This window comes from Cynocephalus volans, chromosome 8 (assembly GCF_027409185.1).
Source record: "Cynocephalus volans isolate mCynVol1 chromosome 8, mCynVol1.pri, whole genome shotgun sequence".
In the NCBI taxonomy this organism is placed as follows: Eukaryota; Metazoa; Chordata; class Mammalia; order Dermoptera; family Cynocephalidae; genus Cynocephalus; species Cynocephalus volans.
Window position 1 is genome coordinate 17,895,136 of NC_084467.1, and position 16,254 is coordinate 17,911,389.

At 51.2% G+C, this 16,254-nt stretch overlaps 1 protein-coding gene and 1 non-coding gene across 2 annotated transcripts in view; one reads left to right on the forward strand and one right to left on the reverse strand.

Annotated features, from left to right (window-relative positions):
• The window catches only part of EPHB2 (EPH receptor B2), a 128,576-nt gene that overhangs the window by 40,114 nt on the left and 72,208 nt on the right, over positions 1-16,254 (forward strand). The gene's annotated exons all lie outside the window — the stretch shown is intronic.
• On the reverse strand, positions 8,308-8,437 carry LOC134385386 (small nucleolar RNA SNORA3/SNORA45 family). The gene has a single exon (XR_010024364.1). It is a non-coding gene; the product is annotated as a small nucleolar RNA SNORA3/SNORA45 family (small nucleolar RNA).

Consider the following 16,254-nt stretch of genomic DNA (forward strand, 5'->3'; position numbering starts at 1 on the left):
GTGGCAGGACAAGAATTCAAACCCTGGATGTTTTGTCTTCATGAGGCACTGCCTGCTGGGGCAGGATGTTTCAGGCAATTTCAAGACTGACTTGAAGGTGTAAAGCAGGGTGAGGGGGGCCATAGGGGTGGGATCAAGAAGAATGGGGTGAAGTCGGGCAGCAGAGCTCACAGGCTGAGGGTAGGGACAGCTTGATGCCTGTTCCAAGGAACAGTCTGGCTCCTTGCAAGAGCACATGGGGCCTGTGCTACAGGAGGTTGGAGACGGGCATCTGAAATAGGTGCTGGTGCAGGGCAGAAGATTGGAAGTTGCAGGAGGGGCCAACTGAGAGGCAGGGTTAGCTGTAGGCACCACGAGGCCTCAGGAGATGGGCATGCCCAGATTTTCCTGGATGAAGCGTCATTGTCCACCAGCTGTGTGGCCACAGCAAGTGACTTCACCTCTCTGAGCCTTGGCTTCCTCCCCTACAATGTGGAGGCTATAAGGAGGGAAGTAGGGAGCCTTCACCCTTAGTGCCCTCTGCCTAGAGCACTCTGGGCACCCTGGATGGCCTCACTCTCAGTTACTAGAATTCTATTCCATCCCCACCACCTCCATCCTCCACTCTGAAATATGCGCCCTGGCGCTCCAAAGACCACACCCCTAGATGTTCAGAAACGATAGCCACCATGAGTATTTAGTTGCTCATATGTTTTTATTTACAAGGACCCTTGGAGTGCCAACCTCAAGCATGGCTCAGCAAGGACATGTGGACACTGGTGTTGCTCAAGCTTATGTGGAAAACAAGTGAATAGACGATTGCAATTCAATGTGACGGGTGCTCTGATGCAGGTTGACATGCCAGGTGCAGTGGGAGCAGGAGGAAGGGCCCCGATGCTGCCCGGAGGAGGTGGCCCTGTGCATCTATGCAGGGGTGATGCTGGAAAGGGGGGCAAATGGAGGGAAACTGACACCCACCAAGCACCTACTTTGTAGCATGATATGCCCTTTCTATCTGTCTCTCAGTCAGTCCTCCTTGTGATACGGCATGGTAGTCTCCTCACGCCCATTTTACAGATGAGGACACGAGGCTCAGAGGGGTGAATGCACTCACTCAAGGTCACACAGCCAACTGCAGCTGAGTGCATCACCCTTCAAAGCTACCAAGATGGAGAGGATGGGCCCGAGGTAGGGCCCAGGAATGCTGGGAGGAAGAAGGGGCTCCAAGCCCAGGAGCCCAGAAACTGTGTCCTCACCAGGCCAGCCGAGGCCACTGGCAGCCGTGGTTTCCAAGGCTCAGGGCTGGCCTGAGCTGTTGTGCTTCACAAACGCACGCCGGCTCATCTGGGGTAAGTTTGCGCCTTTATGAGTGTTCTTCAAAAGCCCAGCTCGGCTCCGTGCCTGTCACCATGGAGACAGCTCTGGGTGGCTGAAACCAGCCGCCCTCTGTGGCCACGCGTGAAGGCTGCCAGGTGCTGGGGCCGGCGCCACGCTGGGCGGCACCCACAGAGTCCTGTCCTGAGAGGCACTTGCTGAGGGCAAGGGGTGAGGGTTTAAATCCAGTTCCCATGAAGAGTGAAAAGGTCAAGTCCGCTTCATTGACAGCAGAGCTCTGTGGGCTGGGGCCTCCTCTCTGGGCCCCACGTGCCTGCTCTCCCCAGTGAAGCAGCGCTTTTTCCTAGCCCACCACCTTTGGAATCAGGACAGGCTAGAGTGGGAGCCAGGTTAGGGGAAGGGGCTGGGTTTGAACCCCAAAGCTTGGTTGCACACCCACGTGCCCTAAAACCCTCACACAGAAACCCCATTTTGTAAATAGGGAACCCAAGGCCCAGAGTCAAGAAATGATTTGCCCAAGGTCACCCATCAAGGTAGAGGCCAGACGAAGCCTTGCTGGCCCCTCACTGAGTTCCGTGTGCATTCCAGGCCACCATGAAGCTTCTCAGGCAGACTGAGGTGTGGCTGGCCCCACTTCAGGCCACGGCCCCAGTGCAGCCAGCCCACATTTGGAAGAGGGTTTGCCATCTGGGAGGAGGGCCTGAGCCCTATGTTGGCCCTGGGCCCTCTTTGGTTCTCAATTTTGGTCCAAGTCTCAGGGGTTGTTGAAAGATTCCAAAGGCATTTGAACATTTTGGAAGCAATGTGTCAGTCCTGGAAGCTGTTTGGAGGCTCCAAAGATGGTTTAAAGATTCCAGAATCTGTTACACTTGCAAGGGCTGTTGTTTATAGTTTCCAGAGTGGTTTGCAGGTCCTGGGTGAAGGTCCCTGAGGTGGCATGGGGGTCTGGAGCCAGAAGAATCCATGGCTTTGGGCCCTGGGTCGTGCTGGAGGTGGACTGACAGCAGCGTGAGTGCCCCACTTTCTCTCCACAGTCTCAGTCTGTGAAGCTGCCGAGTCCATCAGGCATCTGCTGTTCTGAGGAGCAGAAGGTGTGTGGGTGTTGGCAGCAGGGGAACAGGATTTAGAATCCAGCTTTATCACTCACGTGCTGTGTGACCTGAGGCCGATTACTTTACCTGTCTGAGCCTCCTCTTCCCCCATCTGTACAATGGGAATTATACCAGCTGTGCTCTAGGCCCCCTCCCATCTCATCCCAGGCCTTTGTGGGATTAGTCAGAGGACACCCCCATCCAGGGCTGATTAACACTTTCCCAACTATTCCTTGGTGTGGATCTGGGGTCTCTATCTAGGGTGGAAGCCTGGCCTTCTGTAATTGGCCTTCTGGCCCTCCTAAAACCAGACCTCCCTGAGCCCCAGCCCTGCTGTGTCCCGCCACTGTGCTGAAGGCCCTGGTTGACCACCAGGATGCCCACGCCCCACGGAAGTTTCTCTCTGGCCACAGTCCCAGACCTGCCTCTTGCCCACTTCACACCCCATTGCCATCTCTAGAACCCTTCCTTCCAAATCTTTATCACTGGCCCAGCTACCCTACGCCCACCCACCTGGGCCTCGTGTCTCAAGTTTGCCCTTGCCTTCCCCCTGGCCTTTGCTCATGCTGTTCCTCTGCCTGGAGTGCCTACTCCATCTCTGCCATGCCCCCTGTCCTGCCCCCTGCCCCACAGCTCTCCCCCCAGCCCCCACAGCTCCTTCTCCTCCAGTCTCCACTGCCTCTCTCATGTCACTGACCAGAGTGGTACAGTCTGCTCTCCAGGTTGCCGTCACCTCCTGGGCTAAAACTCTTGCCACCAGCTGACTCCTTCATGGCAGGTGTATGGGGTAAGCCTGGGGTACAATCAGACAGACCCAAGTCCTGATGAGACCTCTTACCTGCAGTGTAACCTTGGGCAGGCTGGTGGCTGAGCCCTTCTGAGCCTCAGTTTCCTCCTCTATAAAGTGGGAATGATAACTCATGTTCTGACTCTCAGGGTTGCTGTAAGGGTCAAATGAGATGATAGATGGGAATAAGCTGTATAAACTGTAAAGTGGTGAGGCTAATGGTGACTGAGTTATTTGCCTAAGGTCACTCTGGGGCGTTGGGGGCCAATCTAAGACCTCATCCCAAGGCTCTTTACCAGGGCACTGATGAAGTCTTCTGCCCCCACTGGAGCCCCGGGCCATCCTAGGGGCCCCCCTGAGAAGTTTTGCTTTTCTCCAACCCCCTGACCTACTTGCAGAGCTGCAGGCAGGCAGGCTGGCTCCTCCCAGCTGGGGTAATCCACTGGCAGCTGACAGATGCACAGGATGTGCCGTGCCTTCCTGGTAGACAGGAAGATCGATACCAAGGTGGATGGGTAGCCTGACTCAATGCCACAGCCAGCCCCCAAGGGTGGGAATGGGCCAGGAATAAATATAACCAGGCCTGCTTCCCCACAGGGTCAGTCCAGGACAGACCAGAATGATGTGGCTTTGCTGTGACCACCTGTGGTGTCATCACCATCATCATCATACCGAACAACATTATTATACCATGAACTGTTGTAAGTTTGTTGTTTGTTTTGAGCAAGCATTAACTCATTGAATCCTCACAACCACCCTGTGAAGCAGGTACTGATATTATCCCCATTTTACAGATAAAATATGGCACAGAGAGGGTTAGTGACTCACCCAAGGCCACACAGCTAGAAAGTATCCCAGCCAGGATTAGAACCCACACCTGCCTGGCTCAAAGCCCAAGCTTGTTGCTAGAATATTCTGCTGGCTTTTCACAAGCATGGCCACTCTTTACCTACACACACACACACACACAGCCTCCTTCCCACTCAGAATGCTCATTCAGGGTCCTTGTCTCCAGCCTTCTCTGTGCTTTGGGCATTGGAGCTTTGGATCCCAAGCTCATTGACAGGTTGGGAGAGGCGCCTACCCAGCAGGTGCCCGTGCTCAGCCCCATTCTGCCAGAGCTCAGAGCGGGCAAGTTAAAGGTGGGGCCTGGCCCCACAGTCACTCTGGACATGGGTGATCCTCTGGCTGGAATGAATTCTCAGGGACCTGAACCCTTGGACTGGAGTGGCCCACTGCTTCACTGCCCATCTGCCAAAGGACTGTGTACCCATAGCCAAGAATGGGCCAGCCCAAGAACTTGCCACTCCACACCTAACAAGTAGAGCAGGAAAACCCCCAGCCCTGAGCTTCCAGGGGTCAGGCTGGGAAGCAGGATAGATGACCAGGGCACAAGCTGTGGAACTGCTGAGTGGGAAGGGCCCAGTACTTCGGTCTTTTCCCTGAAGGGCAGCTCGAGTGGTAGGAAATGTGTGGGCTGTGGAGTAAAATCCATCAGGGCCCCTCCTTGCTGTGTGGCCTTGGATAAGACACTTAATCTCTCTGAGCCTCAGTCTGTCACCTCCCTTACTATAGCTGGCCCTTTTACCCTCCCCTGAACCACAGGGTCCATCTGCATTGAAGGTCGTCATGCTTGTCCATCCATCCCTCAAGCTCCGTACACCTGGCCAACCCCCCACCACCTCTTCCTTCAGCCCCACCCCAGCCCCAAGTCACCCTCCAGCCCTCCCTCACCTCAGGTCTGCCATGCGGTCAGACACCAAATCCTGTCCAATCTCCCTCCTGAATATCTGTGAGTAGTCACCTTCCCTCCAGGCCCTCTACCCACCCACCCCCCGCTCCTGCCGTGGTCCAGGCCTCATCACCTTCCTCCTGGATTTGTGCCTCAGTCTCCTAACTGCGCTCCCTGCCCTCCCCCTCCCCCATCAACCCATTCCCCTCTGGCAGCGCCAGAACCCTCTTTTCTAAAATGCAAATCTGGTCATGATGTGTTTCTACCTAAGCACATCCTGACTACACATAGCGTGAAGCCCAAACTCCTTCCCCTCCCACAGGGAAGGCCTGTCACCATCGGGCCCCGGCCTCCTTGCTGGCCTCTTCCCTTAGTGCCACCACGCTGCCCTCCAGCCATAGTGCGCAGCTGGGCTGTGCTCGGTCCTCCCTCTCAGCCTTTGCACATGCTGTTCTCTTGGCCCGGAATTCCCTTCTTTCTTCTCCCTCCGCTCACCATTTGTCTCACCACCCTTTTATCCTTCCTTGCTCCGTTATGACATCTCTTCCTCTAGGAATCCTCCCTTAAGCACCCTCTCCCTAGGACTGGGACAGTTGGCCATCCCCTGAGCTCCCACACTCCCATGCTTCCCTGTCACTCTGAATTGTCGTCATCTGTTTACGTGTCAACGAGGTCCCCATCCCAGGCTCAGAGATGGCCCCTGTAAATTGGAGTGAATGTCCCCCTCCAACCCTCCCCAGTCCCCCTCCTCCCTACCCCAGGGGAAATCTCACTTCCCAGCTCACTGGGCAGCAAGTCAAGTTCTAGTCCCACCTCCTCCAGAGCCATGCTGTGAGACTTCAAGCCAGTGTCTTCCCCTCTCTGTGCTTTGGCTGCCAAAGGCCTATAAAAAGCCAAAGCTAAACTGGATGAATTCTCCGAGACTGCCAGCTCTGTAATTCCATGATTTGGTCTCCCAGCAGATGCCCCTCTCTCTGCTGGTTTTTGTGCCTTTTCAATCTATCCCAAAACTCCGTCTCCAGCCACTGCCTCTCACAATCTCTGTATTGGCCTCTGTGGTGACCCTTCCTTTCCCTTTCTGCCCCAGACTTCCTGTGAGAACTGAGGGCTCCTTTATGCAATTCCAGATCCAGGTCGAAGGGCAGGCCTGGAAACCTCCGTGGTCCCTCCAACCATCCTCCTGCCACAGGACCTGCCATCTGCACAGCCCCAGTAGGACCATTAACTCACCATGAGTCAAACCACACTATAAATAAGTAAAGGGGTGGGGGTCCCAAGGGGGATTTGACCCCAGCTGGCTGCCCCATCTCCAGCCAGATCTGGGGTCTCAACTGCCCCAGGATGGACTCAGCCTGACAGATCTTGACATGTCATCACTGTCCCCAGAGAGCAACGGGGAAATCACCAGGCCTCTCCGGCCCCCATTAGTGTCAGTAATTGCCAATCAATTTCTTGGGAGTCTGGAGAGGAAGAGGCCCCTGGGTGTCTCCAATGGGGAAGCCACATCTAATGGCTTTTATTTGGATTGCTGCAAATTGATTGGGTTTTTAAAAATGGAGCTTTGGTTTTTCTCCCTGCATCCTAAGCATCCCCTCAGGGCCAGTTAGGCCAAAAGATGAGTGATAGTGTGACTTTCCTCTCCGGAAGAGCTGTGACCAGAGCTGGTCATACCCACGCCATTCGTGTATCCTCCATTCAACAGCCACTTCCTGAAGCCACAGCCACAGCTCCCATTTCTCTGGCAGTAACTCCACCCCTGCCCTTCTCAAGGTTATCAGATCGAAACCTCAAAACAACCCTAATGAGATATGTTCCACCATCCCCAGGAAAAGCTGAGAAAAGACGAAGCAGGCTCAGAAAGGTGGCAGGGCTTGGCTAAGATCACACAGCTAATAAATGGTAAAGTGGAGATTGGAACCCCGGTCTTTCTGGCTTTGAAGGCTTGGTCTTCCCATTCTCAGATGCACCTCCCCAAAGTGTCACATATAGAGTGAAGATGATTTCCCTAAAAGTCAGAGAGCTACAGGAGTTATAGTTTTCATGGAGTTCCTAGGGAAGAGATTAGCTGATGATGATGATAATAATAACAATAATAGCTACAATAGCAGCTATTATTTACTGAGTCCTTAATTATGAAACAGAGCCCATACCAATAGCTTTATATCCATATTTCATTTCCTCCTTGGAATTAGGCTGAGAAATGTATGCTATTATAGCCATTTCACAGATCAGGAGACTGAGACTCAGAGGTTAAGTGACTTGCATAAGATCACTCAGTATTAACAGTAGAACTAGCATTCAAACTAGGTAGATTTGCACCCACAACATGCATTTTTAAATTAACAGTTTGGATTGTGAGTGACAGAAAATCAAAATAACAGTCACTTAAGATAGGAATTTATTCCTCTCTCAAGTAAATGAAATCCAGAGGTAGGCAGTCCAAGAATAATATGATCACAGAGGACCCAGGATCTTGTCTGGTCCCAGGATATAAGTAGCCTGCCAGAGCTCCAGCCATCACATCCACAATCCAGCCAGCAGGAAAGAGGAAAGGGTAAAAACGAATATACATGTTTCTTTTAAGGACACTTCCCAGAAATTGCAGCTACCATTTCTACTAACAAAATGAAATCACATAACCAAAACCAGTTTTTACATAGGCAAGAAGTGTGGGCTTGATTCTGGGAGGCCATGTGCCCAGCTAAAAATCAGGGGCTTTTATTAAGGTACAAGGGGAGGTCAGATATTGGGACAGTCGTCAGTGACTTTCATTAGCATCACTGTAAACTACCCCTCTAGATGTGTAGACAGAATTTTACAGTGCAGTCAGCTAAGTCATCAAACCCAGCTTCCTGGTAACCCAGAAGAAGAACATGAAGCCCAGAGAGGGAAAGTGACTTGCCCAAGATCGAACAGAAAATGGGGGCAGAGTCAAGTTCAGAAGACTGTCTTAGTCATCACAAAACCCAAGTTCTTGGCACAGTACTCTCTGTTCCTCCTACATTCTGGGACCTTTCTTCTGGTTCCTGCATTGTTCCTCTCACTTTCCCATTTTCCTCTCCCTTGCTTGAGCCTTAGGGAAGTTACAGTTTGGGGCTTCCATTAACCCCTGGATTGAGTAACAGAGGACCTGATTCTGTTCCCAGCATCAATGCAGGCCATTTTGTGGTGCTATAATAGCATATCTGCAACTAGGTAATTTATAATGAACAAAAATGTAAATGGCTCACAGCTCTGGAGGATGGGAAGTTCAAGATCCAGAGGCCGCACCTTGGGAGGGCGTTCTTGCTGTGTCATAACATGGTGTAAGGCATCACATGGGCAAGAGAGAGCAAGAGGTTGAACTCACGGCCTCAAGCCCTTTTATTTTTTTTGCAGGTAGTGCATGTTTCTGATCTGGTACTAATGGGGGTAAGGATTGCCCCCATCAGTGAATCAAGACCAGCAGATTGTTTCCAAGGACTGTAGCATACCAGGACAAGAGCTGTGTTGGGTTATGACTCTAGTCTTAGCCCAAGCCCTTCTATAATCGACATTAATCCATTCATGAGGGCTCCACTCTCAAGACCTAAATACCTATCATTAGGCCGCACCTCCCAACACTGTTGCATTGGGGATTAAGTTTCTAATACATGCATTTTGGGGGACACATTCAAATCATAGCAGATACTAAAGAGGTCTGACCTTGCTCTTCATATTCCGGTCTGAGGATCGTAAAGGTTCTTCCTGTTCTGGCATTAGTTTCTGAGATACTCTGAAGCTAGGGGTAGCCTTTGCTTGGTGAGTGTAACCCTAGTGCCAGTAGAGCTGTATATTCTTCAGCATGTGGGGCTTCAGAGGTGGGACTTGTGGAACGGGCAATGGGTAAGGGAGAATGAAAAACTAAGGTCCTTGGATGGTGCTGGGAGGAAAAACTAATCTGTGTTAAGCACCTACTACTACAACAAAGGCAAATAGGTTATATTCTCTTATTGATAGACAGTGACTCTTAGGGCTAAAAATAGAATAAATCTAGCTGCATGCTCTTTTTAAAAGACACATCTAAAGCAAAATGAAGAAGGATCAAAAGTAAAGGGATGGAAAAAGGCCTACCAAGCACTGCTAGAATTAAATTTAAAAGATAAGAAAGCAGGAGTGGCAATATTATTATCATGCCTATTCCACAGTTGAAGCTCCAAATGGTGAAGTGACTCACCTGAGATCATGTAGCCCCGAAATGGCAGAAGTGTGATTTGAACACAAGTCTTTCTGTCTCTTAAATTCCTGTTCCTCTGCGAATGTCTAGTTGCCTCCAAAGAAGTGCAACCAGTATTATGACCTGGACCTGATTGGGATAGTGATCTGGAGCCAGGTGCCCACCATCACAAAGTAGGCTGGAGAAGGCAAGAGGGAAGGGAAGGCCGTGTTAGTGATAGAGACCAGTCCTGGAACAGAGCAGGCACCAGCCTCCAAGCCAGAGCCTGAACCAACTCCCAAAGTGCCCGTCATGCACTGCTGCAGCCTGCTGTTCAGCTGGTGCCAGCACAGCTCCAGACCCAGTGCCCACAGAGGCCTCTGCCCCCTGTTCTGAATTTCTACCCTCAGACAGAGACTGACATCCCACAGAGCCACATGGCTAAGGTTCTCACCTAGAATGTAGCTCCCTCTGCCTGGCAGAAGACAGCAGGCCCAGGGGCCTCCAGGAGACAGTCTGGCAGTCGCTGGGGCCAAGCCCCAAGCTGAGAGCCACTGAGACCTGCGTCCATTCCCAGAGCAAGGGCAAAAGTGGGCCAGAGGCAGGTCCTCATTGTTTTTTAGGAAGAAGACTTGGGTCCACATCTTAGCCCTGCCACATCTCCTGCACACAGCAGGCCCCAGTCACGCCATTATTTCCCAGAAAGCACCCTTGATCCTCTGAGCTTTGCACACAATCCTCTGAGCTTTGCACACGAAACAGAATGTCCAGTTGGCGATTAGCTAACCCCATTCAGCTGCTTTTGCCCATCCTTCACAACTCAACTTGGTACCACCTCCTCCAGGAAGCCTTCACTGATGCCTCCTCACTTTTGTATTATAATGCATATTACACTGGGTTTGGGACTCTCTTTACTCATATGTCTCTCTAACCAGCACCACAGATCTTGACCTAAGATGCATGGATGGCCTTTAAGAAGGTTTGTGAAGGGCCGACCATGTGGCTCACTAGGGAGAGTGCAGTGCTGGGAGCGCAGCAGCGCTTCCGCCGTGGGTTCGGATCCTATATAGGGATGTCCGGTGCGCTCACTGGCTGAGCGCAGGAGGGTTGCGATCCTCTTACCGGTCACAAAAAAGAACAACAACAAAAAAAAAAAAAAAAGAAGAAGGTTTGTGAACTCACTGAAATTGTTCACAAAATGTTTTCTGTCTGTGCATGTGTGCATTTTTTGGGGGGATGGGGGACAGCAGTAATAACTTTCATCAGATTATCTTGAGAATCACTGCTCTGGACTATGATGTTCATATAGTTAGGAACTGTGTCTCTGTATCTTCAAATGATATGTAATACGCAGGCAATGTAATAAATATTAGTTGAATGAATTGGATGGATAATTTGCTGGATGACCTTAGCCAAATAACTTTACCTCTTTTGATCTTGGTTTTCTCATCTGTAAAGTAGGGACAGGGGTAGGGATTCCACTGTCAAAGCTTTTCCTCATCTCTGTATCCCTCTCCTACCCCAGTACCTAGTATAGTGCCTGGCACATAGGAGGTGTTCAGTAGATGTGTATGAGAGGAATGGACAGATGAGTGATTGGCAGAGAGATGGAAGAAACAGTATTTAGATGAATGAATGACAGTGATTGAGTGAATGGGTGAGTGGCTGCTGTTTGTGGATGGAAGACTCAGCAGACGTATTGGTAGATGGATGAATCAGTGGATAGGAGGATGGGTTGATGGATGAGTGACTACAGTAAATGGGTCGGATGAATGCTAGATGAATGACTAGAGGAATGGGTCAGCAAAGGGAGAGACAGATATATGGGAGGGGGTGGATAGGTAGGTGGGTTTTTTTTTTTTTTTTTTAAAGATGACCGGTAAGGGGATCGTAACCCTTGAGTTGGTGTTGTCAGCACCACGCTGTCCCAAGTGAGCCACGGGCTGGCCCAGTAGGTGGGTTTTTGATAAATGGATCATTGGATGGGTGAAGATGATGAACACATGGGTCATAGATTTGTGAATGGATGGGTAGATGTATGGTTGGATGGATGGCCTGAAATATAGATGATTGGATCAACCAATAGACAGCCGGATGGATAGACTGAAGATTGGATGAACTGGCAGACGACAAATGGAGGAAAATTGTACACAAGATATGTATGTGCATTTGTACATATTGGAAGGATAAAATGTTTGGATGGAGAGAGAAGGATGGATGGATGGATGGATGGATGGATGGATGGATGGATGGATGGACAGAAAGACTAATCGATGGAAGGGAGGGAGGGAGGAATGGAGGGACAGCATTCATCTGACCCAGGCCAGAGACTGGGGAGGCAGAGACAGAGGGTCCTGTGTGCACAAGCCTATCTTGCAGGGCAGAGAAGGCACCTTTCTTCCCAAGCCTCTGTATGTTGGGCCCCAGCTGATTTCTTCCTCCCCATGGCGTCCAGGCTCTCTCTGGCAGTACCAATACTCACAAACTGGTGTAGGAGGGAGACAAAGGGAGTGGGCAGATACCAGGGCCAGAGGGAGGGAGGAAAGACGAGTGGGGGCTGCCGCCCCTGTTTACTCAGCTCCGGAATGAAGCCCCGGAGAAGGGCTGTTCATATTTCTCTCTTGAACGGGGAACTGACATTAATGAACAGCTAATTAACATCTTGGAGTGCGATGGTTCCAGTGTCAGTGTCCCTAATTAGTCTCGTGCTAATCTGCTTTAATTAACTGTCCCTGTCGTGGTTTTAATTTAATTTTCAGCTCCAGCCTGGGATGACAGCCCTGTGAGCATTCTGTCCCAGGGCACCTGTGGCCAGGGCAGGGTGAGCTGGCCAGAGCTAGGCTCCCAGGGGCATTGCCAGGCAGCCCAGGGTTGGGCAGAGCTGGTAACAGAGTGCCTGGCACCCCACTGGCCATGGGGTCAGAGAACTTAGGGATGGGACACTTTCTTCCCTTTCTCTAGGAAATGTTCTCAGGTTACCAGGATCTCCTAGAAAATTTATAAGTCAGTAGCACAGTCTGTGACTGCACCTTGATCTCAAGCACACCCCATAAACTGACCACACTTTCTGGACTTGGGCTCTGGTTTAGAGAGACCTGGATTCATGTTTTAGTTTGGTTACTTTCTAGTTGTGTGACCTTAGGGAAAGCATTTGACCTCTCCAAGCCCCTGTGGAATGGGGCTGATAATCTAGGTTGGCACCTGCTCCCACTAAAGATGCAGTTTTTTAGAGGTGACCTGTATGCACATCTAACTCCCCTCATGGTCCAGGCAGAGCAAACACTGTGGCAGCCCCCACTTGGGTCATGAGTGGAGAGGGCTGGGAGGGAGCCTGTGTCAGGATTAGAACACTGGACCCAGGTCCCCATCCCAGCTCTGCTACTACCTTCAAGTCTCTTAACCTCTCCAGCCGTGTGCCCCACTCCCATCCATAAGATGGAAGGGTCAGAGGAGGGGAGAACAAAATGCTGTCTGAGCCCCCCAAGATCTAACCAGGGTTGGAGAATGGATGTGCAGCTGGCTCGGAGAATGCCACATCTGGAGCAGGATGGCTAAGTGGGGGCTGGGCTCTAGGGCCACCCAAGGGGCTAGGTGAAGCCTGTGAACTAAAGCAGGTAAAGCAGGAACCACCTGGGGAGACTGTGGCTGCCTTGGTTACGAGGGCCCTGCTGCGGGTGGGAAATCAACATGCCTGCCCCATGGCATCTGCCGAGAGTTAGACAAACGAGGATCATGTGAGGGGGAGTTGGCTGGTGGCAGGGGAGGGGAGGGGAGAGCCCAGAAGCTGAGTCACGACCTCTTGTCCCAGCACGGCTGGGAGCTACAAGTGCAGAGCAGGGGTGAAGGCTGAGGCCTGAGGAGAGAGGAAGGCCCGTGTGAGGCCTTGTATACCAGCTAAAGAGTTTAGCCGAAACCCCGAGGGCACTGGGGAGCCATGCTCGGCTCTTGACCGGGAGAGCAGCATGATCACTGGCCGCTGGCAGGGGGTGAGTGAATTGCAGTGGGGAGGCAGGAGGCAGAAAGGCCTGCGATGAGGCTGCCGTCTTACTCCAGGCAGTGCAGTCTGTCAAGCAAGCTCAGCAAGACTTCCAGAAGCAGTGAGCCAGAAGCACTGGGCCAAATGTACGTAAAGTGCGTGCTCTTTAGAGAAGGCAAGTGCACACCGTGCACCTCCCTCTCCTCTCCCCACGGCCTTGGGCTAAAGGAGTGTGGAATTCCTTTGCAGCACCATCTGGAAGGCTGTATCTCACACTTTCTCAAACTGGAGCCTACAAACCCCCCGGATGGGGAAAGTGTCCCAGATATATTTTCAGGGATCCAGGAATTCCAGGAAAATCTTAAATTTCTGTATTTAGATTTTGATGCTGATACAAACAAACAAAAGCAATTTGTTTTCGATCAGTTCTAAAGCAATACTTTCTTCCCAGTGATCTCACAATGGGAAGGTATCCTTGCTTCCAGACTGGCATCTGAGATCTGGAGAGTCAGTCTCCGAGGTCCACAAAAGAATGTTTCCCTTTCCAAAGAGTCCATGCCTTGTCTGGCTCTGAAAAATGCTGTCACACCTGCCTCCCCCCAGGATGGCGAGCTCTTCCCACACTAGATCCATTTCTGGCTCCTCTAAGTGTCCTAAGGACTGACATGGGTTTAAACCCAAGGAGGGCTTGTAAATTGAGGGAAATTCTTTCTGGATGTCCCACAGCCCCCCTCCCCCTGCCTTTGACCTCCAGTTGATCTTTGCCTTGGGTCCAGAGGAGCCAAACCAGTTTTTCCTGAAATTCTTAGTAAATGAGTTGTGGAATTCAGAGCTCCCTCCCTGTTGGAGTACAAGATTCCTATGAAAGAAGAGCCCTTATCTTTCTCTACTCCCCTCCCCATGAATGGAAACCTGCACATTTCCCCAGATCCAGTTCAGACCAGGCCACCTGCAGAGAGCCTTCCCTGGTTTCCCCAGACTGATATGTCAGTCCATCCTTACAGCCCCTGGGCTCAGGTTCTCTCTTGCCTTGTACTGTTCATATTCACAGCAGGAACTGGATTGCTGACATCTCTGTGTCCCCTACTTCCTACCCAGCTCACAGCAGCAACCTGCAGGAGCAGGTGGAAGAGACTTAGCCCTCCCCACAGCCTGGAGGATGGACACGCACCCTGAGCTGTGTTCTCAGCAAGGGGCCAGGGGCCGCCAACCTGCCCTATAGCACGGTAGACCTATAGAGTGGTGGTTTTCCTGTCCATCAAGCCAGGATGCAGCTCAACCCCTAACCAGCTGCATCTCTTGAAGTCTCAATTTTCTCATCTGGAAAATGGGTAAGGATAGCATTTACCTTATGGGGTTGCTGTGAAAACTTAATTGAGGGAACCCATGTCAAGTGACTGGGACATAGTAAGTGTCCAATAAATTGAGCCGGTGCCAGTGATGATGGTGATGACGCACTAGAGCTCCCAAGCCAGAGCCCTGGCTCCCCCACATCTGGGGGCAGAGTGGCTCACACAGACCCAAAGTGGAGTTACAAGAAGCCTAATTCTGAGTTTGGGGGCCAGCCCTGAATGAGACCTACTACCCCTCCTTTCCCCCTTCTCTCTCTCACCTAGAAAGAGCTCGGCCAGGGCTCAGGCTACTGCTGAGATAACCTGCCAAAAGGTGACCAGACCCTTGGCCTTGTACTATGGGGCTTTACCATCCACATGCATATTGCACCAGGGATGTGCAGAGATACCCAGAGACAGACCAGAGCAGCAGACATGGGTACCCACAGTATACACACACACACACACACACACACACACACACACACACACACACACACACACACACACACACACACACACACACACACACACAGAATCTGGAGAAAGAGGCCACTATTGATGACACCCAGGCAAAGACAAGCATTTTAAAGCAGGAGTGCCACACAGAACACACACACACACACACACACACACACACACACACACACACACACACACACAGAATCTGGAGAAAGAGGCCACTATTGATGACACCCAGGCAAAGACAAGCATTTTAAAGCAGGAGTGCCACACAGAGGACTCTCTCCTGCTTCCCCAGCGCTGGGCTGCTGGGTAGGTTGAAGCCACACCTGCTCAGGTCTGTCTGGTTGAGCTGGCTGCCTGTTTTAGGTCTTGTGTCAGTGCCTAGAGCAGGGACAACAGCAGAGGCTGAGCTCCACAGGGATTGGGGGACTGCATGGCAGCCCAGCCATTCCTAATTTGGAGCTCATGAGCAGGTACACTTGCCTCTTCATGGAGCCAGGTGGAAGTAGCAGCAGCGGAGTCAAGACTGCTCCAGGACCCCACCCCCACCCCACCCAGCGCTCCAGGGCCTCTTCTGCATCTGCACTGATGGACGTTTAGTTGACCTGATCCTTGTTCTGGCAGGAAGAGGCCAGAGGGTCCAGACTCTGGAAGAAAGCAGGAGACCTTTCTGAGGGAACCGTGAACCCTGGGAGAACCGCCAAGCAGCCAGAGGCTAGCAGTAGGAGATGTGACAAGGTCAGACAACCCAAGATCACGAGCTCGCATGACATTACATTCACTGCCTGTGATAGCCACAGAATTGTACAGTGTTAAAAATCACAGTCAAGTGAGAATTTTAGAACATTACAGGCCTAGAAAGGTTATAATCATAGAATTATAGAATGTTACAATCATGTAATCATAGAAGCACCAAGAAGACTAAGCACATAGAAGACTAAGAAGCAGGAGTTTTAGAATGTTGCAAGCATAAAAAAGGTCATAATCATAGAATTATAAAATTTTACCACCATAGAATGTTAAAATTGTAGCCTTGCAAGCAGGAATTTTAGATTGTTACAATGATAGAAATATGGACTGTTGCGGTAAATGCACACACGTAGAATATTCCCTTGTAGATTAAGAGGCAGGAATTATAGAATAGTATAGCAGTAGAATGTCACAGTCAAGAATCGCAGAATACTTCAGTGCTCAGGTATTATAGTGTCACATCAGTGAGGGCTGCCAGAACACCTTACGTGTCTTGTGCCAGACACTGTGCAAAGCAAGTGACATCAACTAACTCATTACTCCTCCCAGCAGCCCTTGATGTGGGGCAGGATGAGCATGGGGGGATGAGGGGAGTGGGAGGCAGGAGCCACAGCAAGCCCCCCAGGCCCTGGAG